This window comes from Canis lupus, chromosome 36 (genome assembly GCF_003254725.2).
Source record: "Canis lupus dingo isolate Sandy chromosome 36, ASM325472v2, whole genome shotgun sequence".
Taxonomy (NCBI): Eukaryota; Metazoa; Chordata; class Mammalia; order Carnivora; family Canidae; genus Canis; species Canis lupus.
In genome coordinates this window covers 8,894,552-8,921,776 of record NC_064278.1, presented here as the reverse complement: position 1 = coordinate 8,921,776, position 27,225 = coordinate 8,894,552, and the positions used below count along the sequence as shown (strand labels likewise).

The 27,225-nt window shown below is 36.7% G+C and overlaps 1 long non-coding RNA gene across 3 annotated transcripts in view; it reads left to right on the top strand.

Annotated features, from left to right (window-relative positions):
- LOC112674639 (uncharacterized) overlaps positions 1–27,225 on the top strand; it is a 144,736-nt gene that overhangs the window by 108,140 nt on the left and 9,371 nt on the right. For 2 of the 3 annotated variants that reach the window (XR_007408533.1, XR_004804844.2), the window contains exon 5: positions 667–724. The exons of the other annotated variant lie outside the window; for it this stretch is intronic. This is a non-coding gene — a long non-coding RNA (uncharacterized LOC112674639). The remainder of the gene's footprint in view (positions 1–666; positions 725–27,225) is intronic. 3 annotated transcript variants of the gene reach the window in all.

Genomic DNA, 27,225 nt, shown 5'->3' with positions numbered 1-27,225 from the left:
AATTTTTTACTGCAAAGTAGAGACTTAGTAAATTAAATCTTTCCTCAAAATCTATTTCCTATACTCTGCCCAGAACTATTAGGAGAAATAAGGAGAAACTATCTCCCAAAAAATAAAACCAAATAAGAAAAATTTTTTAAATTTACAAGCGGTCATGATTTCCTGGAAATTGTCTGAGTAAAAGATAAGAAATTTATAAAGTACCAGCTCCTTGTTTGACCATGGTATGGAGAGACATTGTATTCTGATACTTTCTGCGAACAATACTATTAAAAGTACATGGGTCATTATCCTTCCAAGTCTTTAAAACCTTTCAAATCTCAATTCGATATCAACTTCACATCAACAGGGTCTGGACTAGAGTGAGACATATAAAGCACTAAGGGCATGCAATTTAAGGACATACTCCCTCTCAAGGTCATAGAAGAAGCAACCCCATATTTGCATGCCCCTGGGAGTGAGTGACTCCTTAAATTTTAGGTCCTTGGTGGGTGGTATGTCTCATCTGACTTTTAGGCCTACTTTTGAGGTTATAATTACAACAAAATCTCATGATTTTCTCTTTCTTTCTTTCTTTCTTTCTTTCTTTCTTTCTTTCTTTCTTTCTTTCTTTCTTTCTTTTTTTTTTTTTTTCTTTATCTCATGATTTTCTAATTGTGGAAGCAGGCATAGAAAACTAATTGACTCTCCCAGGGCCACATTGGAACCTAGAAGACTGATCAAAGTAAGTAGAAAACTTGGGGCGCCTGGGTCGCTCAGTGGGTTAAGTGTTGCCTTTGGCTCAGGTCATGATCTCAGAGTCCTGGGATCGAGCCCCAAATTGGGCTCCCTGCTCAGTTGGGAGCCTGCTTCTCCCTCTCCACTACCCCTCACTGTGTGTGTTTGCTCTCTCTCTCTCTGTCAAATAAATAAATAAAATCTTTAAAATAAAAGTAAGTAGAAGACAACTTTGGTAAATATGGATAGGATATACAATTCTCAATAGTCAAACTTAGATCAAAGCCATATGAGTAACTTAGAGTAGCAACAACAAAAGTCAATTTCCTGGAATCAGTCCTCAAATATCCAGCATGCTCCATACCCTGAAAGAATAGTTTTTTTTTGGTTTTTGGGTGGGACACACTGACTTTAATGTTTTTTGTTGTTTTTGATCTCTGCCACACCAGTTAGGCTTAAACTTGAATTAACAAATGATACTTAAATTTTGTCCTCTAGCTTGATGATCCTTAGTTACAAAATCAAACTATTATTGTGTATTCATTTTTTTTTACCTTAGCAGACGTAGCACTAATCGCCACAAACATGTTAACAAAGGCATTTGCAGTCAGCGTGTACAGAAAAGTTTTAAGAGATTCCCTCTATAGGAGTGGCCTCTGTTTAAGAATGTAGAATGATTTACAGGTGTTATAGGCATGCATTATTGTTGAACTGCTGCTCGATTAAGGCATTTGTGGAACTACAGAAGGGCTGCGTTGAAAATGAGTGCACCTGTTTGCAACCTGCTAAAAGATGCTTTGAGAATAAAATGCAGTTACCCAAAATAGTCCTAAAATCAGAGATTAGAAAGCCTCATCTCTTTCCAGCCTTCCTTTTTTTTTTTTCTGTATTCAGTGTCTTTCTCAGGTGTGAACTGAAAACTTCACTTTGGGTCAGAGTCGTTTTACTTAGGAACGAAGGTTGAGTTTAAAGCGGTATCTCTTAAGTGTAGGTCAATGGTTGATCCATTACAGTACCCAACCCTAAATACTTTTTGCAATTAATTATATCTATATCTGTTTTTATAGAGGAAAAGAATAAAGAAATGACAGTCAGCAGTTTTAGGAAATACAAGTTAAAGGTGTCCTATCATTTAAAATGATATATCATTTTGGAAAGAAAATTTAAAAGCTGGTATATGCAATCTAAAATTAAATACAGATTTTGAATTTCAGGCTGTGAAGCTAAAAAGATCAAGGGAAAGTCTTTATAGTACTTTGGAATTTGGTATAATACTTCCCGGGAGGTCATTTACTCCCATAATTTAGTCTGACTTATTTTGGCTTCAGGTCCATTAAAAATGTGCAGCAAAAAAGGAGGCCTCTTTCTACTTTAATTTTTAACAGCAACTTGTCAGTAGAAAAGAAAGGTGTCTGAAAGAGGATCATCTATCATAGTTCTAATAGCTTTCAAATCTTCTAACTTTTTGAGTCCGATTGAGAAAGAAACTTGCCTTGAAATATCTATATTTTAACCCTTTCCACTGTTCTGTGGGAGAATATTACCTTTGATTTTAAGTGTTGCTCAACTGTGTCACCACCTCCCATGATACCCATGGTTGCTACCCTTTAGCTAAGGAAACTTCAGATGTCCTGAGGATTAAGTGTGTTATTAGCAATTTCGTTCCATCTGTTCTTTTCAAATGATTGAGTCCTACTGATGTGAATTCAGCTCATCAGTGGAAAGATGACTACAAAAAATGAAGACCTGGCTACATAATTCCTTTTTCTTCTTTCTTTCCTGTCCTTCCTCGCCTTTGTCTCCCTGCTCTGTTTCTCTCCCTTCCTCTCTATCTCTCTTTCTGTCTCTCTTTCTCTCTCTCTCTCCATACACACACACACACACACACACACACACACACACACACACGGAAGGATTTTTTTTAGGCTGCATTACGCAAGGGTTAAAGTGCTTGGCTGGACTCAGAAAGGCAGGAATCTCATGCCCTATGTTTGTACATGTATAGGTTTCATTGTAGTCAGTTCATTTTTCTAGTCTTCAGTTTTCTTCTTTGGAAAATAAGGATGTTGAGTCAGATGAGGTCTCTTTTATGCTTGAACTTGTCCTTTTTAAAAAAAAATTTATTTATTTATTCATGAGAGACACACAGAGAGAAGCAGAGACACAGGTAGAGGCTCCCTGCAGGAAGCTTAATGTGAGACTTGCATCCTGGGACTCTGGAATCATGCCCCGAGCCAAAGACAGACGCTCAACCACTGAGCCACCCAGGCGTCCCTATGCTTGAACCTGTTCTGAGCATGCCTAGTCTGGGATAGTAGTAATTACTGTTTTATGATGGCAAATCCTACAGTGTAGTGCTCATCTCTTCTTAATGTGGGCCCAGAAAACTGACAAAGGATTTCTTTAATTGTATCAATGTAATTCAACTAAGCTTTCTAAGTGTTCATCAGAGCAGATTTCTACTTTCTATGGAGACCTAAATGGCTATCAGTCAGCTCCCGATGAGTGGCTACCTAGAATCCTGTGCTGGGAAGGAATGTGAAATGAGGTCCAGGGAGCCCTGCGAACTCTGAGCACTGGCCTCCATTGCTGAGCAAGCAGTACGTAAGTGGGGCACACCCACCACTTATTAGCCATCTCTGACTTCCCTATTTGTTGATATAATGCAAAATGCACTAGTAGGAAGATATTATCACAAATCCAGCTTGAATGAAAGAAAATAGAAGGCAAAAATACATCTTTACATAGAATTACCAACCACAGCTGCAGCCCTTATAAACTTAGGGATTTCTAATACTTGTCAATCCTAGAATTATTATTATCATTACTTCAAGAAATACATTTATTTTTTTGGGCCCCCTAAACACATTTACAAAATAGAGGTATATTTTATTGAATTTTGTTAATCTAGGAACTTCAGGACATTAATTCTGTGCTTTTTGACATATTTTAGGGAGTCTCCCTACCAACCCACCTATGCAATCCTCATCCTTTAAATAATTCCATATTGGCTTGGTTTACTATGAGAGGTAATCTCTGGGACCACTTTTTGACTCAGATGAAATAAGGTTCTGGAAGGTCAGCCTCTATTGTATTATAATAGAGGAATATGAACAACATTAAGCATTATAGAATTTATATTCTCATTTTAGTGGTATATTAGGTTGGTAGGAATTTTTAGATATTTTCTATTGTATATATAATAAAACCAAACAAGCACTTGGAGATCTTGGCACCATACACTTCTCAGAAACACTTATGATATTTGCTGAAGAGTTTGAAGTATATATTTACCCCTTGTGTAGCATAGTGTGATTTGTTACATTATGCAGAGAATTCTAGCCAAACCATATAAATTCTAGACAAACCATATACAAAAGTCTAGCCAAACCACAAATAATCTGTTGACCTCCTTGCATTTTTCTAAGGTTTTTATATTAAAAGTTTTTATTTTCATATAATTTCACACTTACAGAAAACTTAAAAGCTGCAAGTGGTTCAGGAAACATCCTATATCCTTTACTTATTCACTAGTGTTTCATTCCTCTCATTTGCTCCCTCTTCTCATTCCCTTTTTCCCTTCTCCTTCCTTCCCTCCAGATCCTTCCATTCCCTCCACTTTTTTTTCTGAACCAAGTGGCTGTTAACTAGAGCTACCATGCCCCCTTTTCTGATTACTTCAGTGTATCTTTTAAGAACAAAGTCATTTTTTACATGACTATGATATAATGAGCATTAAGTCAGAAAATCAAATATTGTTACTATTATATGACCTAGAGCTCATGTCCAAATTAAATATATTTTATAACTAATTTGTATTTTGCTGGGAAAGGTTCAGTAGTGAGGGGATATTGATGATATAGGAGAGGGATGAGAATTATTAGAGCACAACCTTGAATATGCCAAATGAGTTGCTGTCTGGTGCACAAACCATGGAGATGTCTTTGGTTTTGAGAATAGGCAGATTGTATGGGCACAGACAAGAATGGGTTGATCCATTCTGTCGTAATGGAAACTTGATGGTCTCCTCTGTTACTTTTATCTTCTTAGATAACTAAGAAGCTGATATTAAGGAAGGAGGAGGAGATTTAATGGTTTAAGGGGGGAGAATAGAGCAATGGGATGATAAATGGATCATGAAAATGTGTTATGATTGCAGGTAGCATCGAGGGCACACTTAAGACTAGTGGTGCTAAAGGTAAAGTAACACAGCGGAGCATGACTACTTTCTCTCAACCACCCTTGGTGGTTTACATGAAGGGGATAGTTTTATTTAAAGCAGGGCTGATATTTTGACATGGTTGTACAATGAAGCAAGAATAGCAGAGTTGAGGGTTTTATGCAAGGGAGTAATGTTGAAACCTGACCCTACCTTTAAACTGGAGAGTGGGGAGGTGAGAAGCTTACAGGATGAGAGACAGTGAAAAAGATTGCAGTTACTGTAGTAATGATGAGGTCTAGGAGTTATTCTAAGAGGTGAGAAAATTAACTAAGATCCCTGGAGGAGATGTCACGGGACTCAGAAATCCTGAGTTTTAGAAAGAACAATCTATATGAGAATTGAAATTATGACAGAAATAGTCACATTCTGGCCAGGTAAAATATTCCAGGAAAGAGGAGTGACACCAAGCAACAAGGACTGGTAAGTGTGTGGTGGTGTCCAATGACAGAGTCGAAATTTGGAATTTTTTTTTTTTTTTAGTGGAGGGAGGTTCGTCTGAAAGCAGCAATGGGGAGCATGGAAAACACTTAGCACACCTCAGGCTCGAAGGGACAGGGAAGTGGGGAGAAAACATAAAAGGGCTAGAAGTGAGATAGAGGTCTGCAAAGCCAGGCTTCTGTGAAGCCTGCGAGGAAAGGGTCCCGCACGCCCCAAAAATGCCACATCTAAGAAGGTTTTCTTCTCAGCACAGACTTCACAGCTTTGTGCATGTAGTCTTGCAGTGTTCCATCAGTTGGTAGTGAAGTGTCTTAAGGAGAAGCTCCGCTTTCTAACTTACAAAATGTGTTATAAGGGCTTGGGAGAAAAGTTGAGAGTAAAAGGTTTTGTTGATTATAAACCATCAATTCCAGAAGTGAAAGGACTTGAGCAGTGGGGAGAGATGCAGATATGAAGTAAAAATAAAAATGTAAAGCTTTAGGGATTGGAGTCTGGGAACAAGAGGATGACCTTCAGAGATTCTGATTCAATTGGTTTTGGGTACAGCCCAGGCATTAGTAGTTTTAAAAACTCCCAGTAATACTAATATGCTGCCAGGGCTGAGAACCATTGTCCTAAATACTTTACTTGTATTAAATTATTTAAACAATTCTTCTAAATGCCTACAAGCACTATATTAAATTCACAACATGTGACACACACAATGTTACGTATCGTAAAGACTAAGTGAATAAATCACTCAAGCACACACACAGTTCTGTTTATCCATCACTGTCATTGTCAATAGCTCTAAATTAACACAGAGAGATTTCACCCAATAACTAGATGGTTCCATGTTCATTCATTGAAAAGATCAAATGAAATCTACATCCAACTGGAGCTCGGAGACACGTGAGGTCATTTGACATCGTGTGCTTTCAGAGTGTACTTCTTGAGTAAAAATCCTTTCAAAAATGAGCACACTTTTGCTCTCTTCCTGATTGTGTTGTTTATTGGAGATCAGGCTAGGATAAAATAAATGCTTTCGTCCTAATTTTAATAGCTCAGTACCTGTTTGAGTCTTTGACTATGAACACCTTTCCACAGTCTCTATTTTATAACATTTGGAGTTTACATTTGATTTTTAATTTACTATGGCAATAGTGATTCCAAATCCTACCAGAGGTGTTTGGCTGCCCCATATCTTCATACCTCTCCTGTCTGCCATTGAAATATCTCTCAATTACCTGTGTTAAGACATGTTGCTAAACAACTTTATTTGGAATTCGAAAATTAAATTTGCACTCTGATCATTACAGATATTGATAAAATAACAATCATCTTCTGATCAATGGTGGCCTGATTTCATAGTTTCCCATAGTAATATAAAGCAACAAAAGCAAAAGGTTGTGCTCTAATTTTAATTTTAAATCTACGGTGGTCTGCACGATTTACTGGGAACTTATCTCAGTTCTACCTTAATTATGATGAGGCTGAGCATCATCTGTCAGAAACAAACACATTGAAGTTGCTGAACTCACTGCTCACAGATTTTCTTTTATTATAATGTTAAGCACAGGATGTAAGAGATCCTAAATGTAGCACATCAGAAAAATATTATCTTCTACAAATACAATGATTTGGATTTGCTCCTATTCAGAAGACGTGCTGAAAATGCTGTCGGATATTGTACACTGATTTCTTTCAGTCTGCAATAGCTAATCCCCCTTTTGGATTGATACAAGTAGTCAAATCACTCCCAAATCTTCAGGAAATGAAAGGCTAGATCACTAATCACCGCACACATACTTCACTTTAATATTTCATTCAGCATTGATAGAAGATTATAATGGAAGATATTATGAAAGGGCACCGCTACAATTGTACTCAGTGGGCCATGTGTAATATTCGAAAGCACAGCATCTCTGTGGGTACTTGGCAAGCTGCAGTTGTTAGGTGAAGAATAAATGTTAAACCGGATTCTCCCAGTCATCCAATCAAAAACATTTATTATGTGCCCTCTATGTGTAAAGAACGACATTAAGTATACAGTTTTTATCTCTGCTATTATTCTAAAACTATGCTCCTGGTGTGTTTTAAGCAGAGCTGAGTGGGTCGTGCCATTCGAATAAAATGAAGGTATTTTTTCCCAGTTTCTAGAAAATAAGTTAGGGCTTCGGACTTTTTCAATTTTTAGCTTTCTTCTGCTAGTTATCCTTAAATGTTAGATGCCTGCTGCTGTTTGTTTATGTCATAGCTTATTTTAGATAGTTTTACAAGCAGGAGTTATTGGAGTTTAGTGCATTTTTATTTTAAGTTGTTCAGGAAACAACATCATGATTACCAAGTGTCCCTTTTTCTCACGTGAACAAGTCTGAACACCAGTGTCTTCAGATGCCTAAGGAATAAGTCTAATTCCTTAATTCGATTCAGGCTGCTAAAAATGGGTAAGTTCAGACAGTTGACTAGCACACAAGTTTCTAAAGTGTAATCATGTACTTTGAAAGAATTAATGCAGCATTTTATGTAGTTAAAGAGTGAAAATAGGTTAGATCCCAGGAGGATTTGGTTTATTTTGTTTTTACTTACATGATTTTCTAGTGAATGAAGTTAAATCATGTCTATTATTTCTTGATGCGAATCATTTCCTACAACTGCATCAGACCATCTGTAAGTTTAGGCTTCACAGAATATGTGACAAACTCGTTTTATTTTTGTCAAATAGCATTAGCTTAGTAGTTAATAATAATAGCAAACTCTTACTGAGCACATACTTTGTGTAAGGAACCATATTCTACACCCTTTGACTCATCCAAGTCCTACAACCACCTTATGAAGAAGGTGCTACTATTATCTCCTTTATTCGGGTGAGGAAACTCAGAACCTAAACTAAACCTCATTACCTAGTAAAGCTAGTGAACTAAACCTTGTACAAATCAGAGATTCAAACCCAGTCAATTTAGCTACAGAGTCTGTGTTCCTGACAATTGAGCTAAACTAACCCCTTTTTTTAAAAAATTCAGAAAAGTTGTATTATTTAGGATGCCTTTAGCTGCAAGTATCACCCTAACCTAAACTGGTGGAAACAATAAAAATAATTTAGTGGCTCACATAATTAAAAAGACTAGAAATAGCACTTGCTTCAGGCAAGGCTTGATTTATTGGTTCAATGATGTCACTAAGAACCCAGTTTCCTTCAGTCTCAATGCTCTCTTTTCCCAAGATGGATGCCAGCCGCGTCAGAGGAAAATGCTTCCTTATTCACATTCAGCAAGAGAAAAAAAAAAGTGGCTTGGTCTCAGTATTTCTTGCAAAAGTCTTGAGACTCACTCTGAATGAGCCGGTGGAAGCTGCTGACTGCCCCCTGAATCAATCACTTTGGTTAGGGAGATGACCTGTTCTGCTTGGTTTAGGCTAGATCACATTTGCTTCCCTGAAACCACAGAATCCTCAAATGGGTTTCTGGTGACGGGGACGTAGACACTCCAAAAGCAAACCACAGATGTACACAGAATATAGTACTTCTGCAGTCTATAGTCTCTTACATGAAGGAGATCGTCTTCCTGCATGATTACAGGGAAGTCGTTTTCCCTTTCACAGTTTCGAGGTTCAACAAGATTGATGTCATCTATCATGACATTGAGATGGGCAGTGATGATTTCAATGTAGGAGGCTGTGGACTGCAGTCATACCAAAGAAGCCACTTCTCTTTGTCCTCTTCCACTTGCATGTTTATATCAAGTATTACAAGACTCTTTCACTATGAGCCATATATACATATACACACATATATATGTATATGTACACGTATATATGATATTTCTATTTCTTCATCTATCATTTATCTCTGCCTGATGCCTATTCTTGGGAATCAACCTTCAAACTGACGAAGATTCCATATAAAATGACTTTGGGAGGAGCATCTATTCTAAAATCATCTTGTCAGGCTACCATATAAGTGGCAATGGCTATAAAACCAACATTCATCCAGAATATTTCACTTTGTGGACATTTGGATTACTCAATAAAGCAGAATAGAACATTTCATTTAAAATGACTTTTTCAAATATCACTAGCTGACATTATTATCCATAGTTGTTATAGGAATAATTTTTTTTCTCTAGTACTGTTTTTGCTTTTTATTCACACTCTTTTAGGAACTAAGTACTTCTTTGAGATATGGAGCTCACAAAGACTGTAGTCTGACAAATTTCAATGCCAAGGTTACACTGGCGGCTTGTGATGTGTAGGAATGAAATTTGTGTCCAAAGGAGACATACATGCTTCATGTTCTTCTACATTTAAAAACAAACACCATAAGAAATACCCACCTCAGGATTCTCATGTCAAGGCTAAACCATTTACAAAGTACAGTAATAAACATGCAAATGGGAGAAGAAACAAAGGAAGATAAGTGATTTCTTTGGTATGACTGCAGTTCATGCCATCCTAAACTGAAATCATCGCTTACCCATCTCAATGTTACGGTATATGACATAGACAGTCTCGTTGAAACTCGAAATTGTGAAAGAGAAAATGACCTTCCTATAATTATGTAGAAAGACTACCTCCTTTATGTCGGATGTTTCTATCTCAATCAGTTGTGGTGATCTACTTGAATTAACTGTAGTGTTTTACAGATTTATACAACACAAAATGAAAGTACTTCACTGAGTATGCGTGTGAATCATGGAATTTTTTTAGATTTTCTCCACCTGTCTAAAAAATGTAGAGCTGTAACAGAGCCATAAAATCTGGAATCTCCAACCAGAATATATCTTTTGAAATAACAACTGAGAAAAGTGAAAAGAAAAAATATTTAAAATAAAATGCTATCTTTACATTCATATTTTTTTCAAATGAACTTTTACGGCAGTTTTAGATTTTCAGAAAAATTGCAAAGATAATACAGAAAGTTCCCATACATGCTATAATCAGTTTCCCTTATTATTAACACCTTATATTAATATAGTATTTTTTTACAATTATAAACTGATATTGATGCATCATTATTAACTAAAATCCATGCTGTATACAGTTCTTAGTTTCTAAAATAATTTTTTAATATTTTATTTTAAAATATACAGAATTATTGTGAAAAGTACTGAATTTCCATGTACCCTGCACTGCATTTTCCCTATTCTTGACATTTGTATGGTATATTTGCCACAATTAATGAACCAATATTGATGCATTAATATTTAAAGAGTCTATACTTTATACAGTTTTCCCCTAAGGTCCTTCTATTTTAAGATCCAGTCAAGGCTATCACATCACATTTGGTCATCGTGTCTCCTAGGCTCCACTTGGATGTGACAGTTTCTTGGACATTCCTTGTTTTTAATGACCCTAACAGTTTTGAGGATTATTGATTAGATATTTTATAGAATATCCCTCAGTTGGGATTTTTCTCATAGTTCTATTTGGTTGGACTGGATCTTTGAGTTCTGAGGAGGAAGAGCACAGAAGTAGGGTTCTGTTCTCATCACAGTGTATCAAGGAACGTAGGATTTACCGGTGTTGATATTAACCTCAGTTACCTGGCAGAGGTCCTGCTAATCAGGTTTTTCCCCTATAAAGTAACCCCCCTCCCCATACTGTCCTTTTTGGAAAGAATTTTTTCACACAACCTATACTTAATGGGATGGGGAAGCCATGCTCCACCTTGTTAAGGGCAGAGGATCTATATAAATTATTTGCAATTCTTCTGCATGGGAGATTGATCTCTCCTCTATTTACTTATTTTTATACTCAATTTTTTATATGCATTCGTGTCAATGACATGAATCTTGACCAGTAGTCAAATAGCATAGACAAATAGTCAAATAGCATAGAATTGACATAAAAACATTTATTAGAAAGAGTGAAAAACGTGGCCTAATAGGCCAGTATTCCAGGGTTGGGCTGGTATTAATTGGAAATGTCCAGTATTCTAGGGAGGGCATGAGACTTTCCTCGGGTATAAACTTACTTCTTCCTTGCATTATGCTGTCAAATCTTGTCTAAACTCTTTCTGTTTCCTATGTTTAACTGTATCTTAGTGATAATGGATTGCAGTGGTCCATTATCTTCTGGGCAAAGTAGCAGATACTAGGATTTGTTCTAATTGTCTCTCTCTGAACGTTTATTAGCAACAACAGCAACAGAGGCACCAACAGCAGAGACACTACTAGGTTTATTGAATGGGCCCCACTGTGCTGTGTTTGACACAGAATGAAATTTAAGCCTGACCGTAGTGCTATGAATCACAATGTATTATCCTCATTTTGAAGACTAGGAAAACTTTAGAAGGTTAAGGAACTTGACCAAGATCACTAAGCTGGCAAATGGCGAGGCTGCGATGTAAACTAAGATTTTTGTGATTCAAAATTTTAAGTTATGAACTACTTTTTACTGCTTCAACTCACTTCATCACTCATAGTGTTAATGACTCAGCATTTCTCCTCTCAGTCTTTGCCAAGCTGATTCTTTTTTAGTTTATGATACTTTTGTCATTTCAGCTCTCAGATAATTAAAATTTTTCTCCTATATGCCTTTTCTGGTCCAATAATATCATGTGTGAAATGCTGTAATAAGAATTTTTCATTATGTTTTGTTGCTTACGCATTAGAGTTTTGTTCTGGGGGCTAACATCATGTTAGCTAGTTGCTAACATATTTGATTTTTCCGATGGTTTCCTTGGTGTTCCAAATCTCATTAACATTTTGACTAAGACTATTCATTAATCCATATACCCAACTAATTACCATTAATCACCTGGCTTTTCTTTCAATAAAACTCCGAGTGAATAAAAATAATACACATATCAATATAGTATGAAGAGAGAAAGTGGTGAAAATTATGATTAAGGGATAGGATTCAGGAAAAAGATTAATTTTGAATAGGAGTATCAGAGCAGCCTTCTTGGAGGAGGTAACATTTGACTTAGTTCTTAAGCAGCTGATAGAATTTGTGAACATGGAGATGGATGTGAGCACAGTACAATGTAGAATTAACCTCCAAGATTCCACTTTCTTCTGGTTCTCTTTGTATCAGACACTTTTAGGTGCTCATCATCTTCTACCTGCCTTTTATTTTATTTTTTATATTTTTTAAAGATTTTATTTATTTATTATTTATTTATTTATTTATGAGAGACAGAGAGAGAGAGGCAGAGACACAGGCAAAGGGAGAAGCAGACTTCCTGGAGGGAGCCTGACATGGGACTCGATCCCGGGATTCCAGGATCAGCCCCTGAGCCTAAGGCAGATGCTCAACTGCTGAGCCACTCCGGGATTCCTATATCTGCCTTTTAAATATAAAATGATTGGCTTCTGTCTGCGATTCTCTTCTTTTTGTTCTTTATACACACGGTGTGCCTTCAACTATCAGCCACATGTTGAGAACCCCAGACTTTTCTTTCCACCTACAAAATATCTCAATAGACATCTCAAACTCAGAATGTCAAAAATAACTCCTGTTCATTTCTTAGATATATCATAATAACTAAATTAATTTACGTTTGAGTCAAGCGTTCCTAGGTTTAAGTGCAGTTTCTTTTTCTTTTCTTTTTTTTTTTTTTTTTTTAAGATTTTGTTTATCTATTTGTCAGAAAGAGAGAGAGAGCACAAGCAGGGGGAGCTTTAGGCAGAGGGAGAGAGAGAAGCAGTCTTCCCATGGAGCAGGACTCTAGGATCAGGACCTGAAACCAAAGGCAGATGCTTAACTGCCTGAGCCACCCAGGTACCTTTGAGTGCAGTTTCCTTCACATACTTTAGGGCAAGTCACTTAATAACTATAAGCCTCAGGGCAGCCCTGGTGGCCCAGCGGTTTGGCGCCGTCTTCAGCCTGGGGCGTGATCCTGGAGACCCTGGATCGAGTCCCACGTCAGGCTCTCTGCATGGAGCCTGCTTCTGTCCCTCTACCTCTCTCTCTCTCTCTCTCTCTCTCTCTCTCTGTCTGTCATGAATAAATAAATAAAATCTTTAAAAAAAAGTTTAAAAAAAAACAACTATAAGCCTCATTTTTTTCCTCAGTAGGACAAATAGTAATTGTACCCACATTATTTAGATAGTATAAAGATTAAATAACATAGATGTCTAAGTTCTCAATGCTGGATGTTATTGTTATTATTTTTACAATTTTAGTAAAGGATGTCACTATCCACTTGATCATCCAAGCACCAAACTTTGCAATCGCCACCAATGAAGCTCTTTAACATCACCTTCCACAAATGCTGTCAATTCCATGTTCTGCATGTCTCTTTTCTATGCCCACCTGCTACTTCCTTAGCCCAGTCCTCTTCCTCTAATTACAGTAGGTTACAGCTAATTTCCCTGCATTAGGTCATATCCTGCTTTTTAATTAATACTCCACATTATTGCTAAAATAATGTTCCAAATATGCAAATCTGGTATTTCTCCTCTGCTTTAATCGATAGTCTGTATTATTTAAATGTTAAAGTCCAAACTCCTTGTCATAAGCTGGCCTCTGTCATAACCTCCTGAATTATCCCAAATAAACCCGTGGCTGTGAACACCATAGTACTAAATCTCCCTCCTCTGCACCATGCTACTTATTTTTCTTCCCAACATTCCATACTGTTTCACACTTGGACTTCTTGGAACCTTGACACATCAATGTCTTTTCCACCCATGCTGCACTATGGAAAAGGTATCCACGGCCCTCAGAAATGTCTTTTCCAACACCTTTTAAGACTGACTCAGCAACTTTTGAGTCCCCATTGCAAACTTTACATGCTATTTCCATAATACCCTAAACTTCTGTTGCACTCATTTATTTACAAGCCTTTCAATCTTACCAGACTAAGTATCACTTGAGGGCAGGAATCTCACATTCTGATTTAAAATTCATTCTCAGATCCTTGGCATGTGATAGGTATTTAATAAAAGCTTGCATGCATTATTGAACAAATTGGTCTCCAAATGATCAAAGTTTACTCATTTCCTCACACTTCTGTTAATTTATATATATTTTTAAAGATTTTATGTATTTATTCATGAGAGATACATAGAGAGAGGCATAGACATAGGCAGAGAGAGAAGCAGGCTCCTCATAGGGAGCCCGATGCGGAACTCAGTCCATGGACCGGGATCAGGCCCTGAGCCGAAGGCAGATGCTCAACTGCTGAGCCACCCAGGAGTCCCTCTGTCAATTTATATTAATTCACAACAACATATCTATTTTTGAGATACTTTACTAGACAGAGAAGTTTGCTAGACAGGGAAGTTTTTCATTGGAAAGAGAATTCTGTGTTTTTTGACCACCAAATCATTTATGCCGATGGCACTAGACAATACCGCTGGTACCAGCTCTGGAAGACCCAACTCTAGACACATCTTCATTTATCTCAACCCATCATTGGTTTTTTCTAAACTGGGTCCCCACCCATGTCAAAGTAGCTCTGGCTGATGGGATGATGGTCCCATTTCTCAGATAGACATCTTGGAAAGCAAATTTGCCTAAGGTTCTCCTGCATCTGATGTTGAATTCAAAAGTAAGTTTAAATTTGATAGAGCTAGAAAAGATGCCCGGCACCTTCTGAATTTAGCCTGTCACCAGGTACACCACAATGCAATTTCCCATTTATTAAGAAATAAAATGAAGACGAAAAGCATTTAATTTTAATTGCCTCTGATGCTTACCATATTGTCACTTTTCACTGGCTCACTATGGCTGCTCAGTTAGAATTTCTCTTTCATGCAAACAACAGGACTAAATTGAATTACATAAAAAGAAGCTACACACTGACTCCCAGCAGTATGTTTTGACAAAACATTTTGTCTCCATAAATGATTTCAGATCCTGTAGTCAAAAGCCTTGACTGCAAATAATGGGTTCATAAAACCTATCTTTAAAATTTTACCTGACAGTAATACCGTGCAAATATCTGCACTTCCAGTTCACCTTCTCCACTTGTTTACATCAGGATTTTAATAGAGTGGCTGTCACAGAACAACAGCTAAAGGCCACTGTTTGATAAGTTCCTATAAAAACACACTGTTTAAAATGAGAATTTCCTTCCTAAATTCAGCCATCATAAAAGGTGATGGTGGTGGTGGTGGTTAGAAAATTATTGAAGAAAACATGTTTTCTTGGAGGACCTCAATAAAATTCTCAGAGTTAAGTGACATTCTAAATAGTGATGACTTTCAGATTTTGAATTTTGAGTTGCTAAAGCAGCACCTGGCAAAAAAGTACTCCACATAGTAGGTTCTCAATAAATGTGTTCCTCAAAAATTACAGCACCCATTCTTTAAAAATGTGGCTTAGAAGCTGAATTTTGCCCTAGTATGTTAACTTTATCAAATAAAAACATGAATTCTTTCCATAATGAAATTGTATTACTATTTTAAAAGCAACAAAATATATACATGCTGTGCATGTTTTGCTTATTCGCTCTTAAAGCCTCACGATGAGAAAACAAGTAAGACCTTAAGAGTGAACTGAAGGTTTGTTTAGTGCTTACTACGTGGCTTGCAAGGTGCTAAGCACTTTGTATGGGTTATCTTGTTAAGCTTCTCATCAGGCTGATGAAGAAGGTATTTTTTTTTAGAAGGTATTTTTTTAATGAAGAATCTAAGAAACTGTTCTATTTCTTAAAATTCATTTTTCCATTTAACTGAAACATGTTATTAGTAATAATGCCATAATAAGAGTAATATATGTGAAACATTCGGTGTCTTCAGAGAATATCTTTTTTTACTTGTTTTTTTTTTTTAAGATTTCTTTTTTTGGAGAGAGAGAGAGAAAGAGACTGTGCACAAGTGTGTAGCAGGGAGAGGCAGAGGGAGAGGGAGAGAGAATCTGAAGCAGACTCTGAGTGCTGAGTGCGGAGCCCAACGTGGGGCTGGATCTCATGACTGAGATCATGATCTGAGCAGAAATCAAGAGTTGGACACTTAATCTACTGCGCCACCCAGGTGCCCTTTTTTTTTTTTTTTTTTTTTTTTTACTTCTCAACAGCATTTCTGAATGTGGGGATCCTATTTCTCGCTGAAACATGTTTCGGTGTCTGATGCTTTTTTTCTAAAAACTCTGCAACTTCTTTTAATATCTCAAATTCAGCTTCAGTTTTAACAAGGTGAATTCCACACCTGTTTTAGTTTGGTTTTTCAGTTCTGTGAAATAAATAGCAACAGTGTTAGTTAGCACTATCTACATTTTAAGAAGTTAAAATTAGCTATCATTTTAAATATCAAGTGCCACAGTTACAATCGTAGTAAGAATTTGAAAATGCCAAAGAGTACTTCTAGACTCTCATGTACCTTGTCAAGACTGGACACTACCCTTCCATTTTATTTTCTGCTTTCAAAATGATTGCGCTAACTCCTACTCATTTCAACTGGTGTTCTCCTTCGAGCCAACCTTTTTTTTTTTTTTTTTTTTTTCTTTCTAAAGAAGCTTGTTTCTTTGTGAAAGTTCCTGGAATGATGTCAAATGAGAATTGGTCACATGACATTCTCTTTCTTGGCAAACTCCTTCCACACGATTAGAGAACTTTTATAAATTAAAATTGTTGAGATTATTTTAATTCTTTTTTATTCTAAGTAAATTAAATTCTCTGTCTTGTACTCTCTTGCTCATTTTATTTCATCAATGTCTATAATTTGAAAATAGGAAGGAAATTAGATTTTGGCTCACAATAAGATGATATTTCAGGGATTATAGCATCCCCTGTGATATTAAAGACTTACTCTATTGAAGAAGAAATGGCAATCCATTTTTCGTTTGTCTCGTTTTGTGATATTGTCTTATGTATGTATTCCAAATCTATGCTCCTTTTACAAAATCCCTAGGAAAGACCTCTGTGAATCAGCATGCACAAACCCTTGAATCTTGAGGTTGAGACAACATAAGATATGCAGCCCGGGAACTGTTTTGCCATTCAGAGTGCATCATTTCTTCACCACAGGGGAAAGCTTCAAAAAATATTGAATTCAACATTCTCATAGCAGTACTTGTTTGCTCTCTTGCTTAGGAAAAATGTTATAGCAACTCTCACACTTTTGCCATTTCTGAGAATTGAAGAACCATGGAGTGTTAGAACTGAGTGTATCTTAGATATGATTTCGTTATTCAGAGGAACTAAATTGTGCTTCCAGTGTTCATCCACATGGAAAACCCAGGAGGCAAATAAATAGGGGGTCCCAAATTGAGTCTCCCATCTATTTTTCTCTAATCTCATGTTTGAGACACTTAATGTGGTCATTTTTATCCTTGGACTCAAGATGCAATCGGAACAAAAGCAAAAGTTACACCCCCACTCCCCACTTGTGCCCATCTCCTTAAAGGGCAAGGAAATCTTATATTTCACTATATTTTACTTCCCAATTTACCCCAGGTCAAATGCTCTCACAGTCAACAAGTCTATGAGGCTCGTGAGTTTGGGCGTCAAGCAAGGGTGATAGAAATGTAACTGGGGACTTTGTAACCTCAAGCAAATTACATAGCTATTTTGAATCTCAGTTTTACCACCTGTAAAATTCAGGGAATAATAATATTTACTCATAGCATAGTCTGAGGAATTTAATATATTGATTCCAACACAATTTATCCCAACACAGAGAAGCCTTCAACAAATAATAAACACTGCTGTTGGATTTACTACAATAGGGATGGAATATATCTTTGTAATCACCACCAGCAGGATGTATGTTCCTTACTGCCTCCTCAGTCACTACTCTCCTAGTTATTATCCATTAATTCACCTGTTTTGGAATGTTCTATGAATGGAGTTTCTGTAAATAGAATTTGTATCTGGCTTGTGTTTATAAGACTGATTCATATTACTATGTATATATATGAATATACTAGTATATGTTCATTCTCATTACATGAAAATATCACAAATTATTTATCTATCCTAAAGGTGATAGGATCTTTGGATTGTTTTTATTTATTTATTTATTTATTTATTTATTTATTTATTTATTTATTTTTGGATTGTTTTTAAATCGAGTTTATTATGAATAAAGCTGCTGTGAATATTCTTGTACATGTCTCTTGATAATCATAGATGCATCTTTCTCTTGGATATAAAACCAGGAATGGAACTACTGGTTGTAGTTTATATATGCTCAACATGAGGAGATGCTTTTAAGTAATTTTTCAAAATTTATACTCCCACTGGAAGAATATGAGAGCTACAGTTGCTCCACATGTTGCAAATACATACTGTTATTTTCATACTGTTAACTTTCAAATATTGACTCTTCTGTTTGGTGTATAGTAGTGGTATCTCATAGTTCATTTCCCTAAAAAAGCTGAGGGCTTTTAGTTATTGTTGTTATTTGTTTTTTCATATTTCATTGACCAAATGAATTCCTTATTTTGGAAAATGTCATGGAATTTTTTATGCGTATTTCTATTGGGGTGTTTATTATTTTTCTTATTGAATTTTAAAAGTTCTTTACACATTTTGGATTCATGTCTTTAATATGTATATTCCACAAATATATTCCCGGCCCCTTAATAAGCTTGCCTTCTACTCTCTTAATGATATATTTTCGTAAATGGCCACTTGAGTACATTTTCTTTATTTTTTAAAGGTTTTATTTATTTATTCACTTGAGAAAGATGGGGAGAAGCCATGGGAAAGAGAGAGAGAGAATATCTCAAGCAGACCCCATGCAGAGCTTGGAGCCGGACGGGGTGTAGACCTCAATGCGGGGCTCAATCCCCTGACCCTGAGATCATGACCTGAGCTGAAATCAAGAATCAGATGGACACTCAACTGACTGAGCCATGCAGGTCCCCCTTAATGATATATTTTGAGAAACAGAAGTCCCTAATTTTAATGAAGTCAAATTTAATTAACTTTTTTTTTAGTTAGTGCATTTTGTTGTCTTGATTTAGATTTATTTATTTATTTATTTATTTATTTATTTATTTATTTATTTTCCCATCTGAAGCTTTTGACCATTGAGAAGATCAACTAAGGATTACATTATAAAAAGGAACAATTCACATTTTAAAAATGTAAAATTTTAAAATGTAAAAATTTTAAAAATAAGTTATTTTATTTTTTTAAGATTTTATTTATTTATTCATGAGAGATAGGCAGAGAGAGAGATAGAGAGAGAGGCAGAGGGAGAAGCAGGCTCCATGCAGGGAGCCTGACGTGGGACTCGATCCTGGGTCTCCAGGATCACACCCTGGGCTGAAGGCAGTGCTAAATCGCTGAGCCACCTGGGCTGCCCAAGTTATTCATTTTAATGCATCATGTGCAACCCTAAAAATATGTTTTATATATTAATATGAGTTAAAGGAGAGAAAAATAAAACAAAAAAAATCCAGTGACAGATAAGGAAGGAAAGCCAAAATATCTAGCCAACAACAGGCCTGAAAGCAGATATAGAAGAACAGAGAGTGGGATGCACTAAGTATAATGCAAGAATAAACACTTGACCAAAGTGGGAGAGAAGAGAACCTACAAAGAATTGAAGGAACAAAAAGAATTGAGAGAGAAAAGAGATGGAAGGAAACGGAAGGTTGGAAATTCAGAAGTAGAGGCTCCAATGAGGCCACACTTTTTCAAGTTGGGAACTATAGAGTAAGATCACCCGCTGATCTTGAGTTAATTACAATTTGATTAGTGACTTAACCACTGTTCAAAGATCTTCTACTTAAACCTGCTCAACATTGTTCGAAATAAATAGCAGCCAAAACAAGAATTGGGGAAGGGATTATTCTTTGGACAGTGGCAGCTGAGGTCAGAGCAATACGTGAGACAACTTAGAATCCTACTCATCAATTCTGGGCCTAGAGTTCTTACTGCTGATTTTAAAGAATTCCTCTAAATAATGTTAGGTGTATGAATGTTTTATAGATTTGATATGTTTTTCATTGGGAGTGTGTGTCATGTCCTTTCAAAAAGTGATCTTGTCTCAAATCTTTTTGTGTCACAATAAATAAAAGTGACCCAGTGTGTAGGAGCTAAATGTTACTCCTCTTATTAGGCTAACATTTTCTAAACTGTAGATTTGACTCCAAAAAATTAATTTTATGTGTTGTGACAAGCAAAAATTTAATATGTAAATTGAAAATGTCAGTGCATCAGTGGCAAATATTGTTTTTTTTAAAAAAAGCTTAATTCACTTATTTTTTTTTTTTTTTTTTTAGAGAGAGTCTGTAAGCATGGGGGAGGGAAAGAGGGAGAGAGAGAGAAGTCTTAAGAAGATTCTTTGCTGAGCCTAGAGCCTAACGCAGGGCTCCATCTCAGGACCCTAAGATCATGATCTGAGCTGAAACCAAGAGTGGGACACTTAACTAACTGTGCCACCTATAGACACCCCAATGGCAAATATTGTTTTGTGAAAATTTTGCTTTTTATATATGTGTGGCTATTGTAGATTTCAATGCATTTCTGATTGTGGATTATATTAGCTTGCTAGGGCTGCCGTAACAAAGTATCACAAACTCAGTGACTTAAGCAACAGAAATGTATGGTCTTACAGTTCTGGAGGCTGAAAGTCTGAGATCAAAGTGTTGGCAGGATTAAATCCTTCCAGGGTTGTGAGGGATAGTTAATCCCATGCAGCTTTCCTACTGCTTTGCTGGCAACCTTTGGCATTCCTTGGCTTGTAGACACATCCCCTTAATCTCTGCCATCATATTCACATGGAATTCTCTCAATGTGCATATCTTTCTGTCTATAAATTTCTCCTTTAAAAAAAATATATTCTATTTATTTATTTATTTCGGACACAGAGTGGGGCAGGGGGTGGAGGGAGAAACAAACTCCCTGCTGAGCAGGAAGCCTGACATGGAGCTCCATCCAAGGACTCTGTCATCATGACCTGAGCTGAAGGGAGACGTGTAACTGACTGAGCCACCCAAGTGCCCCTTCTTCTTTTATAAGAACACTGTCATATTGGGTTCAGTGACCTTAACTCATCTGCAAAGACCCTGTTTTCAAATAAAGCCATAGTCATGGACATTAGGAGTTAGGACTTCAACATCTTTTGGGGGGATTCAATTCAACTGTTAAATTGGGTTATTGTCAAAAAAGTTTGAAAGCTTCTATGTAGGCATTTCTTTTCCACATTATCTTTAAACCCTAAAACCAAGCAAAATTGTATATTGATTTCAAGATGCAATATGGTATAAAGTATACTGATTTGGGGTGGTCCTCTCTGACCCTCATAACCACTAGCAAATAATTTGTATAATTCTAATTATACTTCTTTCTATTTAAGCAGCCAATGCACATCTTTCAAGGTGTTTAGAAAGTTAATAAGGAAGCTGAATAATGACTTATAAGGCCATATTTATATTCACTTAAGCTTACTTTTTATCAACCTTTAAGGATATAGCTAATATTTATGTAATACTTTAGCCATTTATAAAAATACATTATCAAAATATAAGGTTTTTATTAATCAAATGTAATCTACAAGATTGAGTTCCTTGGGAGGATATATGTAGATGCCAGATATTTACAACTAGCTGCATGTATTTATTCCCTGATTCTTAATCACACCACTGTATGCAGTCATCAGTTTTCTGACAACCATCTGCTTAGATGTCACTCATTCCTTCCACCCCGTCTAGTTGAAATTAAAATATTGACAGAAATAATTTTTGCATGGAAAGTGGAAAAGCTAATAGGGGTGGTGAAACTAGATTGGATTTTGCATGCATTGCCCCTGACAATATTCTGACAATTTTTAGCTTGCTTCTTCAAGTCATACAGCACTATAGGAAAATAAAATATAAAGCAAAGATTTGAACAAAGTATAAGCCTGGGTTTCTTCTGATGGTCTTACAATATTCTTGAAAAGTAAAAAAAGAAAGAAAAAGAAAAGAAAACATGAGAGAGAGAGAGAGAAGGCTACTAAGCTGTAACCATCATATTTTATGGCAACTATATGAAGTTAGAAGAATGGCACTAATAGAGATAAAATGTTATTCTAGTCTTTTACAAATGCATAATGACAATAACAACAATAAAACATTAGACATGAAATAAATTTTTTAAATGGAATTGAGAAAGCATTTCAAAACTTTAAAAATATACCAATTATAAATTCATTTTGAAATTCTTAATTAACCTGGAATATTCTTTTTTGAGCATATTTAATGTCTAAACAATCCAACCCTGAAATTCTTTTTGACCTTACCAAAGACTTTTCAGTTAAATGAAAAATTCTAAGCTTAGATTTTAGAATGTCCTTTACATTATTAAACTAAACCCTTGATTTCCTACTCTTAAAAAGCTCATAAGCTAATAAAAAAAAATTATACCACTAAGTGGTTGGGTTTATCCTCCCAAAACAAAAAGTGGTATCCCCAGGGGAGTAGAGGCTCGTATGTACTTACAATTTATTTGATTTTAAAAATTGTATCCATGCAGTCAACAGATAAATCATTACATCAGGGAACTGGATTATGATGGCATACATTGACAAGGACAGGGAATGAGACAACAGAGTGAGTGGCTAGTTGAAGGAATCAGAGGAGCTAGTTGAAGGAATCAGAGGAGCCATCAGAAAAACAGAAACAAGAAAAATAAAGATCATTTCCTCTATGCTCTTTCCAAAGGCATGGGAGAGGGTTTTCCATATTTGAATCAAAATTGCCAGTATAGAGACAATCTTTCGGCAATGATGCCGGGATATCTCAAAGATATGACCAACTTCATTCCAATCTCTGGCCATATTTCTTCCTTCCTACATCTCACAATGCACACATTTCTATCTCCTATAAAGGAAAAGACATTGGTTTGGTTTTCTTTCTCTTTCTTTCTTTCTTTCTTTCTTTCTTTCTTTCTTTCTTTCTTTCTTTCTTTTCTTTCTTTCTTTCTTTTTTCTTTCTTTTTTCTTTCTTTCTTCTTTCTTTTTTTTTTTTTTTTTTATTTTAAAGCCAGGGCAAGTACATCCTGAACTTCCAGTTTTGGAAAAGTGTTTCATTTCCCCTTAGATCTATTCATAGTTTTTATCATTTATAGTATAAGTTTCCATGTTAGACTATTGGGGACAAAGATGAGACAGGAGAACTCATGGCCCCTTGAGACAGGTGGGACATGTACTGTAGAAAATGGATATGATAGATGGTAGAGATAGAAGGAATGGAGAAGAAAGTGGGGTGCAGGAAAATGTTTCAAGGGGAAAGTAATATTTGAATGGGGCTTTGAAGGTAAAGGAGAAGTTTGAAAACTTGAGTATAAGCATTTTGGGCAGAGGAAATACTATGTTCCAAAATAGCATCATGAAAAGGCTTAGCTTAGCAAGAAAGAAATTGAACATGATTAGATCAGAAAAAAAGAATGTTCATCCAGAGGATAGGCATCAGATGTTGCTGTTCTAGTCTCAGTTCACCTTTCCCAAACCAGGAAGGAACTCTAACTAACACATGAATCTCAGTTCACAAACACTACCCCATTAGCCATGGCATGATCAGTCCCTGTCTAAGTTGATGAGGGCAATGGCACACATCTTACAGGACAAGCCCCCTCCATTTTTCTTTTTTATTTTCTCTCTCTTTTTTTCTTTATGATTCATTTATCTATTTGAGAGGGGAGATAGGAACAGAAGGAGAGGAACAGAATCTCAAGATACCCTGCTTTGTGCAGAGCCAGGTGCAGGGCTCGTTGCCGTGCTTGCCCCCACGACCCTGATATCATGACCTGAGCTGAAACCAAGAGTCTGACACTTTACTGACTGAGACCCCCAGGTGCCGCCAGCCTCCTCCTTTCAAGATGAGTATGACTCAAGTAGAATGGTCTATTGGCCATATGAAAACATGGACTTCAGGAGTTGGCATATATGATTAGGCCAGTGCTTCACAAGTGGATTCTACTATCAAGAATTGTGCTTATGCTAAAGATGTAGCAGGAACCAGGAGGTCATGAATTATAACTTTGTCCTACTGAAGACAGAAAAAAAAAAAAAAAAGCTGAAGTCAAGGAAATTAAGTGACTTGCTCAAGGTCATACAACATATCGGTGAAAGAGCTGGTGCAGAAACAAAGATTTCTGGCTCCCAGGCCGCTTTCATTTCCTCTGTGCCATGTGCTGGTTCTGTCAAATGGAAGTGTTTGCTGACAAACCCATGAAAGAAATGATAAGTTCCTTGAAGAACTTTGAAGATAATAGACTTCTAATTACCTTTTCCTGAGGAATCTTGCCTTAGATTTGCACTCACTTCTGGATTTGCCATAATGTAAACTTCCCTGAGCTTTCAGAAGGGAAACAACAACAACAACAACAACAAAAAAAAACATTCATTCTTTTTTTAAAGATACCATTTCTAGTGCCCACTGGTTTTGACCTGGTTGAGACTATCTGATATTATATGCGTAATTCAGGTTTACGTTGCTTTCAGCCAGGGTCCCAGTGGGAAAAGGAGAGCTCACGTACAAGGCTCAATTGAAGAGACTTCAGGGAAAGTACTATTGACAAAGAAGTGGGTGGGATTAAGGGAAACTAACACTGGATGGTGAGTCACTCCAGGACCAGCTAAGGTTGGAGAGATGTTGCCAACCTAAGTCCAAGGACGGAAGGTGGAAAAACTGCTCCTGGAATCTGGAGGGAATATTTGCAGATGTGAGATATGGCCCTCTGATGGAAACCGTGGCTATAAATATAGGAATATAAGTCATCACCAATCGGAAGCAGAGCAAGGAGGGAGCCAGGAATTATAAATACTCTAACTCCAATTTTTTTCCTGCCCCCTGATCTCCTCAGTGCCTCAATTTGATCAAACCGAACAGAAAGTCAGAGAATAAGGCCGTGCAAGGGAGTCTCCAAGGGCACAGAGAGGAACAGGATACAGTGGAGCGTGCATCTGGAGGAGAAAATGGAGAAAATTCAGGATGGGGCGAACACAAATGCATCCCAGGCCTGCCCACCCCCCACCCCCCACCCCCGGCTCTCTTCCATCCACTGGTTCCACAGTGCTTTCTGGAGGTGCCAACTCCACAAACTGCTCTGATTTCAGAAAGTTTACCTAACACTACTGGGAGAATTATGTAAATATGAATAGTTTGGCTGAGCGGTGACTAAGGAGAGAGGGAAACATGACCTCCATCTGCAAGCAGTGGTGGGAATGGAAATGATTTCCTGTGGGAACACGGCTGGTATTACTGTTAAATCATTTGTATACTGTTAAATGAGTTGTGTGCTGGTGGGGCAAAGAGGTCTTAGAACTGTGTTTGCTGGCATTCTCCCTACCTCCATCATTGTCTACAAGCATTTGAAAGGTTGAAAAAACAGCAAGAGAAGGCTCTGATTCAAGGTGATAGAACCAGGTAGAGTACAGTAAAATCGGGAGAAAGATATTGTAAGAAAAAAAACATAACATTGTTCATTGCAGAAGAAGTTAATCTTTTATTAAAATATTCTAAGGGAATAAAATATGGGAAAGCTCTTCTTTTGCATATTTAATCTCGGAGTGAACAGAACTCTAAAAACTTCCTGCTGAAGATAATCTTTGTGCAGAAAAAAATGCACAGTTTATTTTTTGTTTGCATATGTAACAAGCACACTTAGCAACATTAACAAGCTTCAGCAAGCTTCACGTTTAAGATTCGGCTAATTGATATTTACTTTTATTATCTGAATATGGTTTCTGATACGAAACATTTTTAAATCTCTGAAGATAAAAATTCTTTTTTTCCCCTTCTGGTAAAATGCTGAATATGTAGTTTAAAAAACGTAATAAAAATTTTATGAAAAGGGGTTTTGATATTAGGCTGTTTTCAAGGAATATATTGAAAGCATAGCATAAGGCTTCCTTTAAAAATTTCAATTAAGTTAAGCATATATTGTGTATCCACTAAAGCTAATATTTTTCAAGTTTAAGAATTCTCTACCTAGCCTGACAAATTCTAGTGGACAAAAACTACGTCTTATATTTTATTGTTTCTCCTACACACCCAGCATTGTCCTTAAGCATAAGTTATGGTATAAAATTCCATCAGACAATGTTGTGCGGTCGCAGCAATACTTCCTATTATGGACCAGACCATGTCTGATGCTGCTCTGAGCACATGATGTTTTCCACCCATTTACGACTCTTGAAACCTTCATGAGACATTTCTGTCTCCTTTGGAAGGGGATACTAAGGCTGGAGAAGCTAGATGCTTTGCTCAAGATAATGCAAGTGGTTAGTGGCAGGGCCAGCATTCAAATCTGAGAAATAGAATGCCAGATTTTGAGTTTTTAACAATAACACCATACTATTTTAAAGACAAAGATAAGGTGGGGCCAGAACATAAGGAGCCTTATATGCCAGGACAGTCGGTTGTCAACTGAGAACCACTGCAGGTTTCAACACAAGAAAGGGCCACGATCAAATTTCTCTTTTAAGAGGAATATTGTGTCTTTTTTTAAGGTTCAGTGAAGACGGACAGAAAAACTGCCTTTTTAGTTCCATGCACTGTTGTTTGTTTTTTTAAGATTTTATTATTTATTTGAGAAAGAGAGAGAGAGAGAGAGCGTGTACACAAGCAGGGGGAGGGAGAGGGAGAAGCAGACTCTTCAATGCGCAGACAGCCCAAGGTGGGACTCGATCCCAGGACCCAGAGATCATGACCTGAGCCCAAGGCAGCTGCTTAACCCACTGAGCCACCCAGGTGCCCCCATTCCATGCACTGTTTACTTAACATTCATCCTGGGGCTAAAATAAGCTATGCTGAAGAGAATAAACAGAGTTAATTCTATAATTCATTGGTTTTTAAACCATTTTTAAAAACCTTTGCCTCAACAATGTTTCCCATGGACACTGAATATGAAAAATATATGGAACGGTTTAAAATACCTTATTCTTATGATTCTGAGAGGAAAGAGTAGTTTCTGAGAATAGCACTGATAGAAAAGTAGAAACCACGACCCACTTTCTCAATGGGTGTTCCTCTCCCTCTGCATA